Genomic DNA, 17,678 nt, shown 5'->3' with positions numbered 1-17,678 from the left:
TGCGGTTTTAATCTAAAATTCAGATTAGAAATTTCTAAGCAGCTTGACATTAACATTTAGTCTAAAAGTGTTTTTATTTTTAATGAAGCCTGACTTCTAAGTCCCATGGAATATATTTGTCTTCAAAAGCAAGGTATCTGTTTTTATGAACTCCTCTGGAGTAAAGGAAATGAAACATGAAGAATTTAAACTGAACTGAATTTTAGCTACAGCTTTTCTCTTTCAGTAAAAAGCAATAATCATCCGTTTTTATTACAGTTTTGTCCTTCACATTCCTCTACTTAGGATGACTCAGGAAACACTGAAGTTACTTGTTCCAGTACATACAGTACCCACCTGACATTGTTCTGGCTCACGACAGTACAAACAGTTCCATCAATGCATTTTAAAAAAACAACTTGCCAAAACAAACACAGTGGCTCAAAACTGTACTTTCCCTCTTTGAATGCTAAAATTGATAGGCATCATTATTTCAGTATCTCAGCAATAAAACTTCATATTTTCTTGCTTCCCACAAGAATCTTAATATATGCCACCTTCAGATAGTATGGCCTATAAAAAATGTCTGTGGCTTTACTGTTAGTATTTGGTTAATTTTAACCCTAACCAAAGGGTTTGTCTATCTGAATAGAGGGCAGGCTCAGGGGTGGCAACATGAAGAAAAAAACTAATAGCATGTTGCCTAAGTAACCAAATACAGAATCTCAGCTACATTTACAATTTTCAACTCTATACTTGCATCTCAAGGCTTAAATACCTTGAACTCATGCAACCACAAAGGATTTTTAACACCTCAGGAAGGGTCTCAAAAGACCCTGCTGAAATCATTTGATCACATCTGAAGAGGTTTTGAAGTCACGGCAGCAATCCCACAAGGACATCTAACCAAACATTTTTACGGTGCTATGGGCTGTAATGTAAGTACTACATTAAAAATCCACACTGCTCTTCCTAGTGAGATCACTGAAACATTTTTCAGAAGCCAAACATTTTTCATTTTCTCTGCAAATCCTGAACAAAGGCTACAGTATTATCTTCTAGATGCATATCTATTCCAGCTGAGCTTTATCTAGGCAGACATTTCAGGATCAGGGCGAACTGTTCAAAGACTGCCCAAACATCAAGTTCAGAGCTGCCACAGCACCTCTCCAATACGAAGCATGTATTCTGATCATCAGAGTATATTCTGCATTTTATGTACCCATTTTCAAACTCCAACACCCATTTTCAGTACCCTTTAGACCACTTCATTCCCACCTCTACACATCTCTATCCCCCTTTTAAGCAGTTTCAACTAACATCATTTTATCTCGATCTTGCTTGGTTTCATTCTCTATTAGTGACACAGGACATAACCCTCACAAAGTCTGCAAACAAGTTTTCAGGACCCTGAAACAGTGCTAGAATATTAGCTGTAACTGAGAATAAAGCTAGCTAGCAAATTATGTTTTCTACTCTCAAGCATTACTCCAATCCATTCCTGGCACTGTAAAACTGCTATGGGAATGTTCTTCTGCCACACTGCAGAAGCCGACAAAAACTGCACGACTTTCTTCTCTGGTGGTAATCACCAGAACAAAACCCCAGAGGGGCAGTTGTGATTGGTGTTTTACTGACAGCACTCTTCTCTCAGAAGACAAATGATCATGCTCTTCATGGATGTTACCTTATTCACTTGCATAACATCTTGCGTTCAGGCAGTAAGGCAACTTGACCCAAAAGCTACTTTGGCTTTAAAATGCATCTGTTTAACTCTGGTTAAAACCAAAAATTGTCAGAATAATGCCTCATCCTCTGTACACTTAAAAAAAAAAAAAAAAACAAACAAACACACTGACTAGTGCTAAACCTCACCTTTCTAAATCATGAGAATGGATGGAAATGCTGTAACTATGCCACCATGTCCATGTGACATGAGGTCCTGATGTCAAGAAGACCTGTTTTCTGCTCTTACTTAGATCCCTAGTATACAACAGTTTATCTCTTATTTCAGAGTAACCAGAAATAATTATTCATATCAGAACAGTCACTCTAAACAATTTCAAAAACATGGGAATTAATAAAAAATTACACAGATCAGTAACAATATCAATATCCTTTGCAGCCTAAATGAAAAAAAGGAGTCTGCAATACCTTCTGATTTTTCCTCCAAGTTTTTTTTTTTCCTGTCTCTTCTATAATGGAGACTATCCTTCTTAATATCTAAATATCATGAACTTTCCAGTCCTCTTTGCATAGTCACTATGAACTTTCCACAGTAACCAACTGGGTCGTTCAGTAACAAAAATTCCCTGAAGGAACATTAGGGATCTGTACAAGAACAAGAGTGCTTTGCTTCAGGGTCAAGGGAGAAGCAGTACTTGAGGCTCGTAGTAACCACAGTCTGCTCAGCCTTAGCAATTCAGATGGAACAATACATCTGTAGCACTAGAACTCCCTGTTTTGGCAACTCTAAGAAACTCTATCAATCTATCAAAACTATCAATCACCAAACACTAAGCTTACTAGCCTCTGTACACCTCTTCCTTCCAAAAGAAATTATGGCAAAATGCTGGAGAGACTCTGCATGCAGTCACAACAAAATATCTGTCATTTTCCCTCACCAAGATAGCAAGGGAGTCACTACTGATTAACCCAAAGCAAAAAGACAGTCCAGCTGTCCAAAGTAAAGACAGACAAGAAACAGTTTTATTTCATCCCTCTGCAAAGGTCCCACTGCATTAGTTCCGGTATTATAGCTCAGCTTCTTCTAGCATAAATGTGAAATCCAGAAGTAATTCACTATTTCTTCACAAGGATGATCCAAGAAAAGTGATGGGTGGCAAAATTCTGGTGCTTTTTGGTAACAAAAATTCCCAGGAATTACAACACGGTGCACCTGAGGATTAGAAGTGAGAATAGCTAATCTGGACAGAGAATAGTCCTTTTGCAATCCTGATACCTGGCCACCACTGCATGGAGAAAAACATTGTCAAGAACACAGAGGTGGGTAAAGGAGGGAGAAATCTGAAGATGCAGCAAGCACAAATATGCCCTTCCTCATAGCCTGCAAGCCAAGAGCAAGCCATCGTTTCTGCAGGAACAGTTTGCTCTCCCCTCCAGTGTAAGGTTTTTGCGCATCAGCCACTATACTGCTTAAGAAACTACAATTTAGACTACCGCATGCTCCTCCTCTTTGAAAATCAGTCTTATTCAACAGCGAATTAGCAGTTCTTTTCAGCAAATACTGGAATCTGAAATGCAGAGAATTCTCAAAACTTTGGCCTTGTAAATTAAATACAGGATTTGATCTGAGACTTTGGAAAAGTCTTCTAAATTTAAGTGTTAGAAGTGAGAATGCGGATTTATAGTTTGAAGTAGAAACATGTTAAATTAAGTAGAGGGAAGTTTAGAGTTTTAGGGTACAGTATTGTAGGTTTGTGGGTTATAACATGATTAGTTAAGAAAGCTTACACTGTAGCATGAGTCTTTACAACAAAATATTTAAAGATTAAGCCAAAAGTATAAATAGCTTTATTAGCAGTGTTTTATAACTTAATAAATTTTTAAAAAATTTTGTAACTAGAAGTTGTGACTTTCTAAGCCATGTGGTGAGGATGTGAGCTAAACTCACCTTTCCTGCTTATGTGAAAGATTTTAAAAAAATATCACATAATCTAAAACAATTTGGAAGTTTTGTCTTTAACTTATTTAAAATTCTTTCACAAATCCTCACAAACATTTTTATCGGAGTAACAAACCCCTTGCATAATACACTTTTGAGTACAATTTTGTTACAAAATACACTAATGTAAATAAACAGCAACTATGTTGGTGCAGCTACAATCAAAGTCAGATATTCATCTCCAGAACATCACTTATGCTTCCAAATGTCATCTCAAGTCTACCAAATGGGAAAAGGACAGCTCTGTTCCTTAGAAAATCTCCACATTCCAAGGAATGTAAATAAGGGATATTATTAAAATGAAAGCTCTAGTTAAAGCTATACATTTTTAACTTTTAAAACGTTTCCCCCTCCTTTCTGTATCTTTAATAAAAGGTTATAAATGTGTGCAGGATGGTCGTTGCCATGGAAATATGCAGGCCAACATCTCTCTGTGGGAACCTCAAAGCTCTCTTCACTGCCAGGCGCCTTGTAATGACAGGGCCACATTAGCACCTTTGACTCTCAAAGGCCATTTATTGCATAGAAATTAGCACAGCTGACTCCATTCACCTTCCACAGACAAACCGTAACTACTCCTGCCCAACTGACTTCCTGCTGCACTCACCCCTTCTCCCAGGACATGCTCCCAAACCCACTTCAGCACCATCTCTCCCTCACACAACAGCAAATTAATCTTCTAAGTATACTGTCTTGTCAGCAAACACTAAGCAGAAAACAGACACTGCACAGGCCATCAGATGCTTCACCTGATCAAGAGCATTATTTCATAATCTGCCAAGAAATTCCTCTTTCCAAAGCAACTGACATATAATAAATCTGTATCCTATTCCAGAAGATGGAAAGCAGAGCTATGAAGAAAAACAGAGGCAGACATGCAGCAACAGGAACTGAACTCACAGAAAAGCCAACAATTAAATTAGAGAACAGAAGACAGCTTCTGAATAATGGCTGCTTTTACCTCTGGTGGTTGTCCATGCTAAAGAGGGAAAAAGAAATTCTTAAAAACCTCAGTGGAATTCCTGGATATCAGCATGTACCATGTGATGCACAATCAATTTATGCACATAGGAGGCCCATTTCAAGGCAAATGCAAAACAGATGCCATTTTTTAGTATTATTTTAAATTAAATCCAAAGAGGCAAATTCAACCATCTAAGAATGTGTTCTTATCAACATCTTAATACACACATGAGCCAATATACACATTTATATAGTCACATGTTTGCAGGAAGCAGATTTGTGTCACATACCCTCTGACACTGGAGTAATAAATTCCTTAGACACATAAAAGATAAGATTCAAAATACATTTAGAACAAATTTATCTACATATTTGAAGAAAAACTATTTCAGTAGTATTCACCCTCATTAAAAATAGCCAATCAAATGCATTGAACAGCTAATATACTGTGAATGTATACGTATGGGTTGGTTCTTTTATTTTTTAATTCTTCAGTGAGAGAAAATTGTAGAGATAAAAGCTCTTAAGCCTATGGAAAGGTCTCACATATTTATCACACAATCCTTTACAACTAATTCCAGTACAAAAGAAACGAAACTACAGTCTATGTCTCACTTACCTAGAAGATAATCAGGATGACATTTCAAGGCAGTTTATCAATTTCACTGATGCTGAGTAAAACCTAAGCAAGATTTAACTGAGCAGTAAATTTATTTCCACAGGGCCAAGCATCTAAACATTTAGATTTTCAACAATCCAAATAATTTAATGAAGAAAACGGCAGTCACTTTGTCATCTAAATAAGACTAGATTTTAACAGAGAAGAAAAAACTCCTACCACTGTGCCAAATACAGACACTTTTTAATGGCTTTGCAGGGTTTTGTGTAGTTTTGTTTTCTTGGTGAGGATATTAATTCCATCAAAAGTACTTGTTTTCTTTACACCTACAACTCTAATCAACGAATAATTTTCTGAAAAATGAACACTTTAGGTAGGGTACATCTACAGCTATACACAGATGGGGGACCTATGTGCACATGCATATGCACCTACAGCAAATCCTTACTAATTATATGCAATTGCTGAGTGGAAAAAGGAATGCCTCAATTTCTTGCCTCTGGCCATTTTAGGCACTTTTAGTGAAAACAAACAACAGATACATGGGAGAAAAAAAAAAAAAAAAAAAAAGCTTTCAGCACAGCATTTTATTCAGCAGACTCCTGAAGTCTGCCGACAAATAAAGCTTGTAACTGGGGGGCGGGGGGGGGGGGGGGGGGGGGGGGGGGGGGGGAGGTTGTTTCTGGGGAGTTGTGTGCGTGTATGTGTCTTCAGTTGGTTTGGATCGTTTTGTCGCTGTTGTCTTGGGAGGGGTTTGTTTGGTTTAGATTTTTGTCATTGTTATTTTGAGGGGCCAAGAGAATATACTTGTCCAGATACTTGTGCAGCTCCCTATACTAGAGGGGAACCCCTGCAGGCATATGCCTAGCCTCAGATATGTTCCACCCACACTAACCTGCTTGCAAGACGAGGGCCCGATTATTAACTTCTGTCTGCAGACCACTCTTTTCTTAAATGCTTAGCACAGTCCTTACCATACTCAAACTCAATGCAGATTTAGACACAGCAGTATTTCGTGGCCCACAGTGCAATGCCTGGCATGAATTACAGAGTCTACTGAGAACAGCCAAGATGGGGCTCAGAAAGAAGGGCAATAAATATTTTATAAGACTAGGTTGAGAGAATATTGATTGTCCCAAAGCCTGTCATTGTATCAGCTGGACCAATGATCCCCCCTTCCACAAACTGTCTTCCTTACATCCTCAGACAAACAAAAGGAGTCTCATCTGATTTTACTGAATAGTCCAATGTTCTGCAGGCATTAACAACTGGGATTTTATTTCTTAAATGTGACTTAATAAACTTCCACTAAATAAATTCAAGCATTACTAGCTGAGGTGAAAGCACAGAAAATAGTATATGTAAAATACTGTACTGACGTATATTCTTACAAGTTACTGTAATTCTAGCAAACGAACCACTGTTATCTATGTGCATATGACAGTCCCAAGCACCACATGGTATTTATTGCCAGTTTAGTCTTTCCTGCTGTCACAAGAAATGATCTGCACACCGGAAAGGTAAAGTATTTTATGGAGATAAATTATGGAATTGTGTCCTTGCAGGAACCCCTGGGCGGGTGCTGTCAGGGTGACCACCTCCCCAAGAGGATCATCCCCTCCCGGTCCGGACGACCAGCTCCCTCAGCCCACCTTGCACTCAAGCCTGGATGAAGTAATCAAAGCCTGACCAGAAAGACAGGAGGACTCTTCACATGGCAGATCCAGTAGGAAGACCCGAGGGTCCAGGTGAGGTGAGGGTGAAGAGAGGAACAGGAGCAGCCAAGAAAACAAGCCCAGCCGAATGGAACCAGGGGAAAAGCCAGGGACAGGGGCGGGGCCAGGGTATATAAATGGGGGAAGGTAGGAGGGGTTGGGATACAACTTGTCCAACGGGGAAGGGAGTCAAGGGAGGAGTTGAGGTGCAGTAACATGGGCTACACCAATGAAGGAGCAGAGCAGGAGTGGTTTCTCAGGGAGAGCCAATGGGGGAGCAGGAGGTACAGAACTTTCTGGAACCGGGGAATGAACAGCAGTCGATTGACAGCAGCACATTTACATTGACAAGCAAGGAATGATGGGGAGTGGTATCAGTCTCTGACCCTAACTACCATAATGGTGTCTTCCCATGGCATTCCAGTTCTGTCTCCCCCATGTCCTCACACAAACTTTGACCAGTCTGTATCATGCTCAGCAAAACAAACAGCTCCTTCTGAAGTATTCCAGAATTATGAGTTTAATTACAACAAACCTAACCAGTGTCAAGCACATCTTCAATGACCTGATTTAAGACATCAATTCCATGTGCACTTTGTGTTTTAAAAAGTCTATATTGCCCCATTCTCCCCAGAACACATAAAATTTACACACAGAGAGAATTCATATACAAATACAAGAGTTCCACATCTCCAGGTCTCTTCCCCACATCCTGCATTGTTTTTCCAGTAACACACAATTGTAACTCATTATCTCTTTCAGTGGAAATGAGAACACCGACAGTCTATAAAAACAAAAAGCCTCCACATTTCTATTCATCTCTTTGTATATTCAATTCCAAAGTTCATACAGTATCATTTGTTTATTAAAAAAAAAAAAAAAAAGGCACAACAGAACATATACTTATAAAACAATTATTTGGGGAAAGAAGAATGCCTGCTTTATATTGGGAGAAGGAAAAAAAACTCAGAAATACTGTTAAAGGCTGGCTGTGAAAACTACTCTTCAACAAAGCAAGAACTATAATCACATTTCATGCATTCTTCCCCCTATTTCTTGGCTCTGCCATTTGCAATGTATGCAAATATGTATGGACCTGGAGGTTTTACACAGGCACAGGGAACTCCAGCTTCCCCATTGTCTTGCCTTGCTGCAGTTCTGTCAGACCTGCTTTAGGCTCCAAACAACCTTTGGTCTCTCTGTTGCACACCAGCAAAGAGCTAACCAAGTCTGTAAGTTTTTCCTCTCCTCCCTGCTTTCCCAGTAGAACTGGACATCTCCATAAACCCTCCCCTGCTTTGCATATTCTTTTCCATCTCCCAGCTAAGTAATCAGATGCACTAATGACATCACAATTTCCCAGTCTGCTAATTCCATATATTTCCAAGTCACTTCCATACCAGTGCTTTATCACCTACACATCTGCTCAGCCTGCAGAACCCTGCAGAGGAACACAAACTAGGCATACAAGAAACAGGGAACCTGCCTGTCCTTGCAATGAGGCCAACAGGTACTAATTTTGCAGCAGTGTTCAATCCTCTTTAGCCTGCTTCATATATAGGCTAATACTAATTTTTTAAGAGGATCAATGCAGAAAATGCCTAGTGGATTATGAGTTCACTGCTGTACATGAACAGAGACAAAAAGAAATAGGTGGAAGAGCAGAGAAAAACAAAAAATGTGTCCACTGTTTCTTGTACCAACAAACTTGGTTCTAAACTTTATACATGATCTTCAATTAACTATATGTACAGTCTTTACAAAGGTTCCTAAGTTCCTCATCTGCTTACATCTACAAATTTTTATTATTATTTTCATCTGTTTACAATTCTTTATTATTTTGTCATCTGTTTTGTTCCCTCACCCCAGGCTACAAGAACTGGCTGCCTCAGTATGGAATAACATAATCTTGAAGTAAAGGCTGCTGTTTAGTACTGAAAAAAGCGCTCATGACCCTTCATCCAATATACGGGGGTTTTTTCCCCGCTCCATTCCATAATAAAAAAAGAGAAAGCACTACACTGACTAAAAGTAAGTTCTGGTATATTTATTAATTTTATTTTCAGAAACACAGACATACCCAGAAGCTCGCTGCACCACAACTTGGTGTTACAGGGAACAGGAGGAAACAGAGCAGCTCTTGGCCAGAAGAGGAGCTCAACACACTTCTCACATCAGGTAATATCCTCCCTCATGGTGAAGGCAGGCTACAGCAGCACATCCAGAAGCTAAACACACCTTTGTAATCCTGGAACTTTACAGGCAGATAAAAGAATATAAAAGCTTTTTGGCCAGAATACAACTTGGTGTTACAGGGAACAGGAGGAAACAGAGCAGCTCTTGGCCAGAAGAGGAGCTCAACACACTTCTCACATCAGGTAATATCCTCCCTCATGGTGAAGGCAGGCTACAGCAGCACATCCAGAAGCTAAACACACCTTTGTAATCCTGGAACTTTACAGGCAGATAAAAGAATATTAAAGCTTTTTGGCCAGAATACAATTAAATGTAAGACCTCATTAATCCAGTTCTGGACAGCAAGATCTGTAACTTCCAATCCAGGATGACAGCACACATTAGTCTGAAATAGGAGGTTCTACTTTTTCTCTTTGTAGCTGAAGAGCTACAAAACAGAAAAAGTAATTCTTGGTTCCTTTCATCAGTTCATCCATGAAACAAGGACAAAACCATCATATCAGAAGGAAAACAATTAAAACAGCTTCCACATCTAGCCTGCACAGCTGTATCAACACACAGGCAAGTTAACTGCAAATGGAAGCTTCAGTAGTGCCTTTTGGCATTCCCAAGCTCCTTCTGGTCCTCAACCAGTTGGTATGCTCCACTGAAAAGCAGCTCTTCAGCTGCTTCAACTTCCCAAGCTCAAGCCACAGGTAAAGTGGGACTTCTCTCACTCTTTTCAGTACACTTCTTTTACTTATCTACCTAGACACTCAAGCACAGGACTACTATGCAAAGCCAGATCAAGGCTTTATAAAACATTGCTTTATCATCAGAGTAATTACAAGTTAGAAAAAAGGAAGCAGAAAACTTCAGAGAAAAAGCAACCAAACAAAAAGCCAAAAGCAGTTCCCAGCTCCTTGTTTGTTATGCAGGTTCCCAAATGAGCATACCTTTCTTCAGTTAATTAACATGGCATACAGCAACTGAGTATAGGGCACAACAGAGAACACTCCCCCACCAAACTGTTCAATATTACCACAATGAAAGTTTCCTATCGGCTTTACTTGTTTTTGTTGTCATCTTTAAATCTACAACCTTACTACATGCTACCTAGAATTTAAAACACTGTAAGAAATTGTCTCAGTCATGTGTACAAGTACTTGATTTTTAGTTTAGTAAGATTCATAGTAGATCAACACCCAGTCATGAATAATGCTTTCATGATCATATACCTTCAGAAGCTACTTTTCAACTCATTTAAATCACAGAATATGAATTCAACAAGATCCAACACTTGGAAGCACTGGAGGCTTACAAGACATGTTAGTCAACTTTGGCAATTATTTCATTACCGCTGCACAGTAAAACATGGGATAAGTAACCACCTCTGAACATTCAGGGGAAATACTTGATATTCTTGTTATCTACAAAATCCCCATTGTAACAACTAGCTTGAGAATCCCTTTTTCCTGGAGAAAACCAAAACTGAAACAAAACAATCGGTGGAGCTCCAAGATAACATCACTCTGATACAAAAGCTCCAATATTTTATTTCTGTTGATTTAGAGTCCCACTTAGAAAAGTCATCCTTAAAAATCAGATTATGGCACAAGCACCTATCGACTTATCCAACACCTTTTCAAACTAGGTGACATATGAAAGTATTACATCTAATGCCAGCAGCCCAGAACAAGAATTGATTTTGACATGACTGAAAGAGACCTCCCACTTGCTTCATTGCAAGAAAACAGCTAAGAAAATGTATTTTAAAATGAAAACATTCATTTGGCACACACCCCCTAAGACAGCTGGGAGAGAGGACAAGAGTGTGCTGCAGAGCAAGCACAGTGCAGCTTTTAACTCCACCCAAGTGGCCTTCAGCAGATGACAGATCCTCTCGAGTTCTCCAGCTCCTCCTCAGCAAAAGGTTGCATGAAGCAGGGAACTCTGAGGCTCAGCTGCTCAGGAGGCAGGCCAACATGGGATGTGCCAGGGCATCCAGAACATCTCTTCTTTTTGCAGGACCTCTTAGTGGTATAAATCCACACATTTTGGCAGGGTACTGCTGTATCCATGCAAGGTTAAGAAGAAAAGGTTATCAAGTGTTCAGTGTAATAGCTGTTTATGCAGGGACTGGGATGGGGGGAGGAGAGGAGAAAATCATAACACCAGCAAAGAGATGACAACACAGCGTATTAAGTCTGTGGGTGCACCTGTACTTAAGAGTGTTCAGAAAAACCTATGAATCAGTGTTAGAGTTTCGAAATAGAATCGTTCAGATCAAATGCTTAATTTGTTGTGGAAGTAGCTACCACCCTCCTCACTACCTACAATGGCTTTTGTTTCTTAAAAAAAAAAAAAAAAAAAAAAGAGAGAGAAATTTAAAAACCAGCTATAGACCTATTTTGGTAGGTATGAATATAAGCAGCTTTTGTCAGCAGACTCTATAGCAATCCTGGACCATCGAAAAAGGAATACGAAGTGCTTCACAGGAAGGGGGAGAAATGGTGAAATACTTCCTCTACAAGCCAAGAGATGACAGTAAGGACAGACTTCATCTGTCAGTCTAGCTCCCCATTTACAAAGCCTTTTTTTTTTCTCTAAGAATATAAACGCAGTAACACATTCCCATGCCACCGGTTTGCCTCAGTGGAAGAAATCACCTATACCTCATCCCTGCTACCGGAAAGAATAAGTGGCCATCCATACATCCATCCAGGTCGTCCCAGGCTGCACAAACGCTCTTCCCTGCACAGCAGGGAACATGGTACGTACTGTGTTTCCCCCAACACGAGCCACTCGGCTCTCTCTTACAATGTCCCTTTCTAACTCAGTTTGTAAACGATACTCCCTCTCCGGCTCGACCTCCACATTCGCCATCCATGCAGCCAGCACAGCTTCCTTTAGGCGCACTTGCGTAACTGCCTGAGCTCGCACTCTTTCTAATAAAAGAAGTCATTAAACAGCTCTCTAACAAAACCTCCATACAGGTATCCAAAAGGGAGTATGAGATCAGTAGCTATTTCTGAGTCCGATGGGCATAAAGTACTCAACAGACGTGTGCTAATTACTGTAAGAATTCTAATTTTCTTTAAAAAAGAGGTTTATTACTACACTGATTTCCAGAGTTACTAGAAATACCTGGGTGCTACGAACTTTAAGGTGATGGTTCACATTTTTCAGCCGAACTAACTCCCCATAAGAGGCACATGACAATAAAGACATGAAGTAAGATAGGAAAATGTTTCAGCATTAAACCAAATAGCAGACTTGAAAAATCCCTTCAACCTACAGATCCATCAGGTTCCCTCCTACACCAGGGAAGGATCAAGCTCCTACTCCCCTCCCTGCTAAAGGCAGTCACGCAATAGAAAGGAGCTGCAACAATGAAGTTACCACGGCTGCATTCATCCACTCAATCCCTCTCCCTTAAACGCCCATGATGCGTAGTTTTGTATAAGCAGAAAATACCATGCAACAACCCACACCTCCGGGAAGCAGTGAAGACATTCCCTGAGAATTAGCTGAGGGGCAAATGGGGACAGAAAACTCTCTTCACCAGTACCTTGCAAACTCAGCACCTCTGTGGAGACCTGATTTAAACTCTCCCGACAGTAAAAAATAATAAAGCCGCACATAACAGCTCCTCAGAACACATCCAGCCGGTCACCCGACAGCAGGCACCCGTACCGCGTACTACTCTCCGCTCAGTGAGGGACGGCGGTTCCGAGCAGACAGCGGCCGCCCCGAAGCGCCCGGACACACTCCTGGCAACCTGAGCTGCTGGCCCTTGGAAACCGACCGCTTCTCAACCAGGCGAAAAGCCTCGCCTCCCTCCTCACCACCCTCGGGCGCGCCCCCGGCCCCCGTCTTCCGCGGCAGGTGCGGCAAGCGCGGGCAGCGGAGGCCCGACCGCCACCCCGGGCACGCACCTGGCGGAGCCGCAGCCAGCGGTCGCTGCCGCCGGAGTCAGCGGGGCTCGAGGGCGGTGGTAGGAAAAGCAGATTTATAAACCTGGCAGCCCTCGCTCATTTGCTGCAGCTGGAGGCCCCTCCTCTCCGTCTCGGTCCGGCCGCGTCGCAGGCGGGGGCTGCCAGCGCCCTTGCCTCCCGCCCGAACCCAGAGGCGGCCCGGGCCCTGTCAGGCGGCAGGACGGACTGCGTTCCGTAGGTGCGGCCGCGCCGCCCGTCCCCACGCCCGGGTCCCCCAGCCCCGCACCCACCTCGGCGGGAGAAGGCGCGGCGGGCACGGACGGTCGCTGCCCCAGTGCCAACCGCTCCCTCGCCGCCGCCTCCTGCTCCCTCCGCCCGCCCCCCGCCGCCGTCTCCTCCTCCCTGGCCGGCGCACAGCCCGCCCCGCCGGGCGCTCCTACCTGCAGGGGGCTGCGGAGCTCCCCTCGCACGGCCCCCGTCTGCCTCGGCGCCTTCCCCGCGGCTGGGGTTGGGCCGGCGCAGCCCCCTCCTCCCCGCGCCGGCGGGGGCAGGGCGGCGGCGGGAGGGGCAGGAGCGGGAGGAGGAGTTGGTGCCCGTGTGTAACAAGTTTGGGTTGCCGCGCAGTATGGCGGCCGAGCGGGGCTGCGGGCGGACCCGGCCCTCGCTCCCGGGTGTCTGGCGGGGGCCTGAGCCGCCCTGCTCGTCCCTTCCCCCGCGCCCGGCGCAGCCCCGTTAACGGCAGCGGCCCCGCGGCGCGGCCGCAGCGGTAACGGCGCCGGGTGACATTAGCCCGGTCACGGCGCCGGCGGAGCGGCTCCTCCCGCGCCACCTGGGGCTGCATGGCTTGGCAAGGCACCGAGGTGCCTGTACCGAAAGCAGGTGCGGTGTCCCGCAGTTCAGCCGGGCCGAGCAAGAGCCGCCGCTGCTCCTTGCACCTAGTGCCACTTGTCGCATTCCACTGCTCCTCCTCCGCCTTTTCGTCGCGGGCAGGATGGATCCGCTCGCCGCAGACCACAGGGAAAACCGCACCTGCGATCCAGCCTCTCGGTACCATGGGAATGAAATAACTCGTATGGAAAGCAAATATTACTGGAATTATTGCACCTTAAAAGCATAGATTCGCTTAGGTGACTGCTTGGCGGTAGATAGAAGGAGGACTTCTGTCTAGAAAATAGGTCAGTAAATGCACAGTTCTCACCTGCGATCCTTCTGCTGAGTCACTGATGAGTTATTGATTATCATCATGTCCTTGCACGCCTGGTGTGAATGTTCAGATGAATGACATGGATCAACACATGGGTGTCTGGTTTTGGATTGGGGTTTGGTTTGGGTTTTTTTATTGCTGTGGAACTGGTGATACCAGTGTCTTGAGATTGTTTGGTTAGCAGTAGTCATTGAAGCAAGACTGAACAAAATATTTAGTTTGTCAGATATTAACACTTGCTTTACTGGCTGACCTTTAAATTCCAGCATTACACAATACTGTATTTTTACAATAGCATGCTAATCAATCTCTAATATTTCACATTAAGGTAAATGTAGGTAAGAAATAATGTCAAGAGGAAATCAAGCCTCTTAAAGCATGGAGACATGATAATAACTTCAGATTAAGGAAGTTACACGCAAAGCAACCTTGATATTTCAGTGTCTACAAAATGGTAGCATCTGATGGAGGGTACTAGGATAGCCAGCAAGCAGTTTGTTGTGTGGTAAACAGTGGGAAATGAGTTTTCCTGCGCTACATTTTCAAAATGGTGATGTAACTTAGTCCAGCTTAACATTAGATAACCAGTGTTCATCACACCATTGGCATCAAAGAGGGCCATAATGCCATCAAAACATTGGATATGAAGCATGGAGAAGAAAGTGGTCATACCCAGCTCTGGGGAACAGCAGCAGCAGGGAGCAGGAGGGGCTGAGAAGCCATGGTCTGCAAGGAAGGGGAGAACCACTTCTGACGAGTCTTACAGGGGCATAAATGAAAGGATCAAATGAACCCATGCCAGAAAATCCTTGCTGAAAATGATAAAAAAAATCCTTATCATATTGTATCTGGGAAATTGCTGTAATTTATACCGTCAGAAGATTAACTTGCATCTCCACTGGAACTGACTGCTGGTATTAATCTGCTAGCAAAACCCTCTAGTGTAGGCAAGACTTTAAGCATGTCCTGAGGGATACAACTATGAAATTATATTCCAAGGGAAGAAACAAAGAAGCTTTTTTAATTCTCATTTTACAAAATCTAGGCTTGGGCAGTTCTTAGCTCTGAGTAGGAAAATCACAGGGATTTTGTCAGGTTTCCCCATGAAGCCTTAAGTCTACACAGATTTCCAAAAACTGGGAGCACAAGGGAGCTCGAGCAAAGGCTAGCACAAAGAAAAAATATCCATTATTTCTGACTCTGTCCAGGTTATATGTCATTACCTTTTAAGAATTATATTGTTAATTTCTATAAAGTAGCTTTCAGTCTCCACTCTCAGCAAAACCTGGACAGTCTTCCAGACGTGAAGGTTGGAGGTAAAACAAGGAATTGATATGTGAAATGGCAGATTCTCAATCACATTTAGAACCTTCTTTCAAGAATATATTACCAAATGGGATTTGATGAGAAAAAGAAAACACTAGTAGTAGCACTAGTAGTAACACTAGTAGTAGTTGGGAACTTACAGCTGGTACCATGAATTGCACCACTGAAAATTCCTTTTAGTTACAATTAGAAGACATGTCTTTCACAGGACTAAAAAACAAATGGCCTCTGACACAAATTTGAGAGGTTTTCCAGAGGTCTGTAATATTAATCTGGGTTGTATGTGAACTAGTTGTGTAGGGCTAAAGACACTGGTCCTCATGGCAATTATAACTGATTTTGTTTTCCTAAAAGAGATAATAATCTTCCAAATCATGCATGCTGTGGCAATGAGATCATATACTGAACAATTATTAATACATGTCCACATCAGTTCCATAATGGGTGTTCCAAGGACATGGAGGAAACATGATTTTAAAAACCTCAACTATAAGCATAATAAAGTCTAATCTTTAAAAAGGACACATAATGCTTTCTGCAAAGTAATAGTATGTAAAGAGTGCTTGAGTCCTAACACACTTACTTCAGACAGTGTGTTGAGGTTGAATATACAAACGGGTATTTTAAGTCTAGGCAAGCTGTATCAAATCTGTGCCAGGAAAAATAAATAAGCAATTAAGAAAGAAAAAGGGGTTAAAGAGAGCTGTAACAACTGATGGTGCTCTTAAACCTGCAGTTCTTAATTAAATTCACAAACAAATAAGCTACAGGTTAGAAGATACAGGAGCAGAGTAGGGTCTGAGAGGAGACCAAAAGTGTCTCAGAAGCCAGATCTGAGACCGAGGGCAGATCTGTCCAAGAGTGAGTGAGTGAACAGGTGGTAGGTTATTAGTAAGTCAATGAAAAGGGCATTGAACATGCCCAGAGGTTTGCAAACCGATACATAATGCAGGGAATAGCAGGGTGCATGAGAGAATGAATGGATGAGGGAATAAAAGAATAAAAAGTTGTGTTGAATGAATGCAACTGTGAACAATTCTGAATAAAGTCAAAGGTTCAAGCTATACCTTTATATTGCTATGATGGCATGACTTTTCAAATCACTTGTCATTGATGTAAGCCAGCATTAGAGGAAAACAGCACACATTGCTAAACAAAAATCCCTTTTCACTACCAATTGTGGGAAAATAAAATAATAAAAATAAGGATTTAAAGTACATTTTACAATCATGACAATAAAAACAGTTTTGGAAACATTAGTACAGAAAAATAAGCACAAGGCATTTAAAAGCATTGTCCAATAAGTTAATGTTGATAAATATTATTAAGCTACTAGAATTGAGATAGACCTAAAATTAGTTGCAGAGCAAGAAGATGCCATTAACTGTCCTAGTTAGGAACCTGATACACAACAGCTCAAAGTGATTTATGCAAGATTATACACTAAGTCAGTGACAGAGCCACAGATGGATAAAGCCTTGACCTTTTACTTTTGTATCCTCCCCATCAGGCAGAGAAAATGCATTGACTTCACTTTTGCAATTACAGAGGCAGTGAAACTAAATTATAATAGTCAAGGGGTTTTATCTCCTAACCTTGGGGTTTTTTGGGTTTCTTCAGACTGAACACTTCCTATATCATTATGGATGAACATGGCAATTATACACTCAGAGACTTTAAAAGTGTCCCTGTATTTACCATGTTTGTATGCCTAAGACAGAAGAAGAGGGAGCTAAGTAAATGCTACACAGACATCTGCATTTAGATGATGTAGAGTAGGGGAAGTGCATGTCTGGATGACGTGGCAGAAGGTCTTTTTCTCTGCCTTTGGTGGATCTGTGTGGCTAAGAACATACAAAAGTCACAGAGAATATTTTCCTTTTCTTTTTATTTCCTAATCTGGAAAAACAGATTTAGGGGAGCTACATTGTAGTTTAATGTCTAACCATAGAGTTATTTGTAGTCTCACAGCATAGCCTGTTAAAAAGTTTGCTAAACAGATAAGGGACACAGTGAATTTAGGGAAGGATGGCAAAACTGGTAGGGATTCCCCTCATTGGTGTGCTGGGTCAGC

The 17,678-nt window shown here is 42.0% G+C and overlaps 1 protein-coding gene across 8 annotated transcripts in view; it reads right to left on the bottom strand.

Annotated features, from left to right (window-relative positions):
* SEMA4D (semaphorin 4D) overlaps positions 1–13,617 on the bottom strand; it is a 101,489-nt gene extending 87,872 nt beyond the window's left edge. For 5 of the 8 annotated variants that reach the window (XM_041398445.1, XM_041398447.1, XM_041398439.1 and 2 more), the window contains exon 1: positions 13,075–13,441. The gene's annotated coding sequence lies outside the window, so the exon portion shown is untranslated. Of the gene's footprint in view, positions 1–13,074; positions 13,477–13,514 lie in introns of those variants that run through there. The other 3 variants (XM_041398440.1, XM_041398444.1, XM_041398442.1) reach the window with 3 other exon arrangements.
* Positions 13,618–17,678: the final 4,061 nt, after the last annotated feature.

This window comes from Onychostruthus taczanowskii, unplaced genomic scaffold (assembly GCF_017590055.1).
Source record: "Onychostruthus taczanowskii isolate IOZ18803 unplaced genomic scaffold, ASM1759005v1 scaffold149, whole genome shotgun sequence".
In the NCBI taxonomy this organism is placed as follows: domain Eukaryota; kingdom Metazoa; phylum Chordata; class Aves; order Passeriformes; family Passeridae; genus Onychostruthus; species Onychostruthus taczanowskii.
Note: the sequence above shows the minus strand (reverse complement) of the source record. Positions and strands in the feature narration are given on the sequence as shown.